The sequence below is a fragment of the Danio aesculapii genome, chromosome 16 (assembly GCF_903798145.1).
Source record: "Danio aesculapii chromosome 16, fDanAes4.1, whole genome shotgun sequence".
Taxonomy (NCBI): domain Eukaryota; kingdom Metazoa; phylum Chordata; class Actinopteri; order Cypriniformes; family Danionidae; genus Danio; species Danio aesculapii.
Window position 1 is genome coordinate 28,505,937 of NC_079450.1, and position 7,599 is coordinate 28,513,535.

Genomic DNA, 7,599 nt, shown 5'->3' on the forward strand with positions numbered 1-7,599 from the left:
ATTTTAGCTTTGCGTCTCTTCCAAGATATGGGGAAGTTGCTCCCACTCAGGAATGAAGCAACCCACTAAATAAGACTGCGATTTCACCCTTCATCTAAACACAAACCATTCTGTGTATAAAAATACAATACATACACGAATGCCTGCCATTAATATTTAACAGATACTTTCTCCCAAAGCAACTTTCAAATGAGGAATACAACAAGCGATTAATTATAGAGAGGCCATAAACACAAGAAGTGTTAGTACAAGCTGGAACCTAGAGGGATTATGGAAAGTTTTTTTGTCTCTTGAATATTGTGAGAGATTCTGCATTCTGGATGAGGCTGGAAAGATCGTTCCACTAGCAAGGTAAAATGAATGATGTTTTTAAAAGTTATTTTGTGCCACTCTGTGATGACACCATAGGGCATCAAATAAAATACACTATATTAAATCATGCACTGTAAAATATCTGTAATGAACAGTTTCTGTATTTTGTGTTTTTATTTACAGTTGAGAATTGCATTATGGGATATTGATCTCTGTCAACTTTTCATTCATTCATTAATGTTCCTTTAGCTTAGTCTCTATTTCAGAGGTCGCCACAGCAGAATGAACCACCAACTATTGCAGCATATGTTTTACACAGCGGATATCCTTCCAGCTGCAACCCAGTACTAGGAAACACCTATACACACTCATTCAGACACACACTACGATCAATAGGGTATTGACACAGCTAGTGTTTTTCAGCCAATTATTAAGTTCCGGTGAAAGCCGAAATGGAAGTATTTTCAATTTCATAAGGTTCCTTTTGCAGCATCGATGTTGTAATGTAATTACAAAACGTTCAGTTCAATAGACTTAAGCATTCATTTAGTTGTTCAAAAACAAAATGAAAGACCGTGTAACCGTTAGCACTGTCAGGTTCAGCAGGCGAGCACAGAAACTCCATTGAAAATACTGGGGTAAAATAAACTGTCATATTGTAAAGACATGGTGGGGGGAAATATTTTTGTGCTTCTTGTCCAGTCTGAGACCCACTTTATGGCGTATATTTATCAGAACGTGAAGGTCACAGATTTTTAAAGAAATCAGACCTTAAACGTGGTAATTTTATAATTGAAAGACCAGTACACGCACTACGCATGTCTTGGGACTGTGGGGGAAACCGCAACACCCGGAGGAAACCTATGTGAACAAAGGGAGAACATGTAAATTCCATACAGATACTATATGCCTACTGGCCCAGCCGGGACTCGAACCAGCAAGGGGCAACAATAGGAGCTATCGGGTACATATAGATAATCCAGAAGTCGTCGTTGATAAACAGGCAAGTAGTCAAAACCGGAGAAAGGTAAAATAAACTAGGAACTTGGCTAGGAGTAGATAACATAAAACACAAGACTCAAAGAACAAGGATAGGCAAGAAAATGAAAATGCTACGTAAAGTTACAAGTTTGTTTCAACTAAGAAAACAAACAAACAACACTCAGCAATGTTTGTGAGCAAATGTTGTGTATAAATAGTCTGTGTAATGAGTCCTTGAGCAGCTTCAGCTGTAAGTGTTTGCAATCAGATGAGATTAGGAACCGGTGTGTGTATGCGATGCATACTGTGTCCATTTGTAGTCCATTTGGTGGCAGAGTTATAGTCCTTCAGCGATCCACAGTAGCAAAATTGCTGGTGACTCTAACATTAAACAATTAAAAATATTAATAAAAGTCACTTTTCCAAACTTTTCAAGATTAAAAGTTGTTGGAAGAAAGGTCAAGCTCCCATAATGCAATTCAAAAGCATAAATAAACAAGGGAAGATAAAAGCATGAATCACAGTGTGAGTTTGATTTGGACATCAGTGGATACTCATATCATCTACATTTTTGATTTATTGTATTTATAGAAATGACATATAGTTTTTCCTTAAACAGTGTACCACACTTTATTAATTCTGCACATTAACTGAACCAGTGATTACTTGATTAGAAAGCTTGACTGGAAGACTCCCGTTGCTGTGTTCTAAGTAATCTTAAGTTGACATATCAAGAGACATCTCAAACAACATTACCTTTGCATTTAATTTGACATAACTAATGAGCTAAAGACACTTAATGGTTGTTGTCATAAGCATGCATAAAATCTCATTTATATTCATGAGCATCATGTCATGATTTTAAAGGTTTCTCTTATGAACACCCCTTCAAAAGTGTTACCGTCTGGACAAACAAGCCTTGCATTCTGCTGCCAGATTCGATTGGTAAGGTCAGAATTTGGCATAAACCATATGAAAGCATGAATCCATCTCACCTTGTAATACTTAATAGCAGTAGAATATTATTTACAGTAAACAACACATCTCCATCTCTTTTATGGTTGGTTTATCCATCTTGTAATGACTTTGCAAATATCACAAAGTTCAGATCATCTTAAAGTGGTTTCTTGACCATGCCAGTGAGATAACAATACTAGAGAGGACCTCCAAAGTCAGCAGATCTCCATCCAACAGAGCACCTCTGCAATGCACTGACAAATCTCCAGCATCTGCATAATGTTATCACGAGTATAAAGACTGACATTATGAAAACCCAACAGTTCCTCTGGCAACTAAGAAAGCCTTGTGTGTCCACTGAGGCAAAAAAACCTGAGCAGTTTTTATATGTGCACCACAGGCTTCATCTACCAGGACATTACATCCAGCTACATCAGAAGGTGTTGAAACAGCTCAAAGGATCATGGGTACACGGCTCTCGGCAATCCAAGACATCTATTCTGAACGCTGTCTCAGGAAAGCTGAACGCATTAAGAAGGACTCTACTCAGCCAGCACAAAGCCTTTTCTGCTTTCTGCCCTCTGGAAAGCGAGTCAGGTCCATCAGCAGATGCACATCAATGCTGGAAGGTTGTTCACTGGACACATACACATGCCCACACTGCATGGACCTAATTACTGTCAGTCAGTTTGCATTGAGATCTATCACTTTACTTCTTTACTGTCTCTTACTGTACTGCTGTAAGCCAAGATTGCCAGATCACTCGGAAAACAAGCACCATCTGAATTTATTACACCAAACAAAACCAAACATGTGTCTGTACTTTGAGAATCCAATCCAAGCCTGCTTATATTTCTAATCAACTTTAAAAAGGCCTACAACAAAATATATTTTTAATTACAAAGTAATATTTATTCTGTTTTTATGTTAGGGTAAAGTAATTTTTTTATGTTTTATGTAATTACTGCATTTTCAGAAGTCATTTCTTTTGTTTCATATGATCCTTCAGAAATCATTCTAATATACAACACTTATTATTCTATTATTTCTATTATTGATAACAAACATGCTGCTAATATTGTGTGGTAATTCAGTGATCATTTATTTCTAATAAAAAAACTACAAAAGCACACACATCACCTTAACTGGGTGCTCAGTCAAACAGCAAAAAGTGCAAAATATATACTGAAAAAGGCGGCAACATCAAAAATACAAATTTATTAAATTAAAAAAGGCTGGCACAAAGTGTGTAACGTTTCGAGCACACGGCTTTTCATCAGCTAGAGTTCATCACAGTAAGTTACTCTTTTTTGTACACTTTCGTATCACATGATCTCTTAATATCTCACAACAAGAAAAAATGAGAAAAAAAATACACATTTTTAAATTATACAACTTGGATATTCAAAACGAAAATACAGAAACAAGCCATAATTTTACATCACAAAATAAAGAAAACTGAATATAACATGGAAATACAACAAAATAATACAACAAAATATACAACAAGATATAGCCTAAAAACCTTTACTCAAACAATTAAACAGTACTAAAGAAAAGGACGAATATAAAACTCCTCATTTAAACCTCTTGGAAACAATGTATCTAGAGTGAAAATCCAAAATGCTTCATATTGTACCAGCAATTTATTTTTAAAACATAAACATGAAGTTAAAAAATCTGAATTTATTTATTAATGAAACTTTTAACATTATTAGTAATAACTGATTTGTGATCCCTTGGTTGAACAATTTTGTTGAAACTTGTTTCTGCAGCTTGAGTGCTGCTCGATACCAAGTTTTGGTTTTTTTGGAAATTTTTTTATGCTGATAATATTTTATGAAAACATGTTACATTCTCTCCAGGACCACTGCTTTTCTAACATGTTCATGTTCTAGATCAGAGGTGCCCATACTAGGCCCCGCGGGCAAAAGTTGGGCCATGGTAACCTTTGATTTGGCCCATCATGCCATCTGAGAATGGTTTAGACTTAAGTCTAAATTTTATTAAATCATTTATTCATTTTCTTTTCTGCTTAGTCCCTTTATTAATCTGGGGTCGCCACAGTGGAATGAACCGCCAACTTATTCAGCAAAAATCTGCAACCCATCACTGGGAAACATCCATACACTCATTCACACATACACTACAGACAATTTTAGCTTACCCAGTTCACCTATACCACATGTCACCCGGAGGAAACCCACGCGAACACGGGGAGAACATGCAAACTCCACACAGAAATGTCAACTGACCCAGCCGTGGCTCAAACCAGTGACCCTCTTGCTGTGAGGCGACAGCACTACCCACTGCGCCAACGCATCACCATTTCATTAACCTTATATTTGTTTGTTTTATTGTTAAGCTACAAAAATCTATCTGATATTAAATGTTTCGATGTAAATGGTGTAAATTACACAGGTTAATTTAAAATGTACATACGACAGATAGAGGACAATGCAGACTTTGATGAGTGAATTAAGTCAAAGGCAGTTTCTGCTTGACTAGTGTGTTCAGCATTGAACTCCACTGTGTTATAAATGTGATTGTTTTTGTTTTTATTGCAATAAGTTATCATTTTAAAAAGTGATACTGCGTAGACCAGTGGTGCTCAACCCTGTTCCTGGAGATCGACCTTCCTGCAAAGTTCAGCTCCGACCCTGATCAAACACACCTGAACCAATTAATTAGGACCTGAACAGCACTTCATAATTACAGGCAGGTGTGTTTGATATGGGTTGCAACTGAAATCTGCAGGAAGGTCAATCTCCAGGAACAGGGTTGGTCACCCCTGGCATAGGCTAATGCAACCCATGGTAATTGTAATGTTAAATACTTTGGAATACTTAACTTCGGCCTACAGCAATAAATCATTTTTGTTTTTTTGCCCATCATACAAAAAAGTTTGGGCACCCCTGCTCTAGATGGTTGCTAAAAGTGCCGCAGTTTATCTGAACTCCAGATATTTACTACCCTTTGTTTGCATGTTGCACAATGGCATCAAATAAAATTAAAAAAAGATTTTTAAAGTCAAATTATGTTTAGTACTGGTTTACTTGAGAGACATTTTGTACAATTGTGTATTTGCAGATATAGCTCTGTACTATAACTAATTCAAAGACTGTCAGCCTTTCAACATGAATAAAGCATAACATCATGTTTAATATTCTTGCAGAATGGTCTAATTTCTGCAGTAACACGTTGTATCTTTATTCCATGATCCCACCGGTTCTGACATTAGACTGATTACACAAACCTTTGACACAGATAAACTTCAGAGTTCAAAGACAGACAACGCTGATTATTTCTTAGACAGAAAACACAGTTAACCCCAAACAAACACTTTTGGAAGAACTAAAGTGCAAACAAAATACGATGTGTCTCATGTCAAAGCAGGAAACATGTGTAAGTCATTACCAGGACATAACACAGATAAAGACCATTTCCTCCATATTTTATGATACTAAATAAATCAGTGAGAAGGGGGATATCCCAAATTGTGAACCTTTTGATTATGTGAAATCTTATTAAAAGCTAAAAAAATTATTGAAAGTATAAGAGGAAATAAGAAGAATTGAATATGCTACTTCATAATTCAACTGAACTTGTTAAGTTGTCAAGATTTGACAAAACTTGTCAAGTTTTGTAGTCATTTTAGTTTCTGATTGACAATCGCATATTAACATGTCTCTGTAACACATATAATCATATCAACTAGACAGGACGTGTGCAAAGCAACTGGGATTAAAAGATCTGTTCAGCTCTCTGTGATCATCAATCATCATCAAATGTGATCAAGAATTAGTTTTACAAGTTAAAAACGTTTTTAAAATGTTAGAATTACAGCGATTTTACCATCTTAACCACCACAGCCGCATGTCAGTACAATTATAAAAGAAGACGCTTCAATCCCGGTTTGTGGACGTTAAATCAGGTTTATTTTGTACATTAACATAACGGATATCCATACAGCAGTAGATATTAAAGCGTATCCTGTCACATTTGCCAGGCAAAAACAGTGCAAAGTTAAACATGCGCGCTGTGTGTGTCCACTGTGTGTGTATGTGTGTGACTTATCATCGCAGAAAGGCTTGAATAAACTCCACAACAAACACATCAAATAATCATTGGGAAAGTTCTTACTGTTGTATTTCTCATAAACGTTACGTGAGATCTGCTTCCTACATGGCTGTCACTGTGCTGTTTATCTGACGCAGCCGAGGCGGAGATTGAGGCACACTCTGACAGGCACCTGGGAACGGTGGGCAGGGAGAGCCAGCATTAAACAGGCCACAAAAACAGCTACATAGTATTTAAAGGCCAGCTTACACTGTGAGATTTTTTATAATCCTGAACGATTGTAGCATGTCAGACTGCACGAACATGGCTCTCGTGTCACTCTGTAAGATCTCAGCTGTCATAAAGTCAGACTGAACGACAATGAAGATGCACCAAACACGTAAGAAAACTCTCCCGGAGTTTGATGTCATCCATCCGCGATATCCCGCGTTCTGAAATGATTCCTCACAGTAAACGTAAACAATCTGTAGCGCAAATTTTGCACACAGCATAATAAAACCAGGAAAAAAATACAGTTTTGACATTTCCGCGTGGACATTCGAATTGTCGCATGAATCGCGTCATCAAAAATCAGAGCTCCTATTGGTTCTTGGATTGACACTCATCGCAGCTGTTGTCACACTGCAGGAAAGTGACTGAAATCTTCTGACACCTCCAGAACTTCATCGGAGAGACAATCTGATTGCAACGGCCACTAAGTGGCTGTCTGTGAACATGTCAAACCAAAGACCACAGATTTTAGCCTAGGATTTTTTCGATTCTTTCGGAATCTTTTAGGATTTCGCAAATTTGTCTCAGATTACAAAATTGCAGCTGAAATCTCACAGTGTGAGCAGAGCTTAAGGCAGAGAATTCCAATATTCTTTAACGTCTAATCTGATGAGTGTTTTGAGCTGAAACTTTACAAACACATTCTGGAGACACAAAAGACTTATTTTAAATCTTGAAAAATGGGTAAAATAGGTGCCCTTAAGGAACACTTTAGGCTATACATTTATTTTTGAGAGGAAATTAAATGTGACGTTTAAAAGGGGACAAGTAAATAGACAAGGTAAAATGTTACAAATAAGTATTATTATTATAGTTTAAATACAAAATACATTTTTAAAAAAGTCTTTTTGGTGTGACAAAAACGTTCTAGGAACTTTTTCCTAATCTAACTTTAAAGCTTAAATGGTCACACCGTGCAGTCGAAAGGAGCAAGAGATCTTCACCATTTCTTTGCCCTGGTCTGGCTGATTAAATCGCAGTCAGACTTAAAACAGGAGT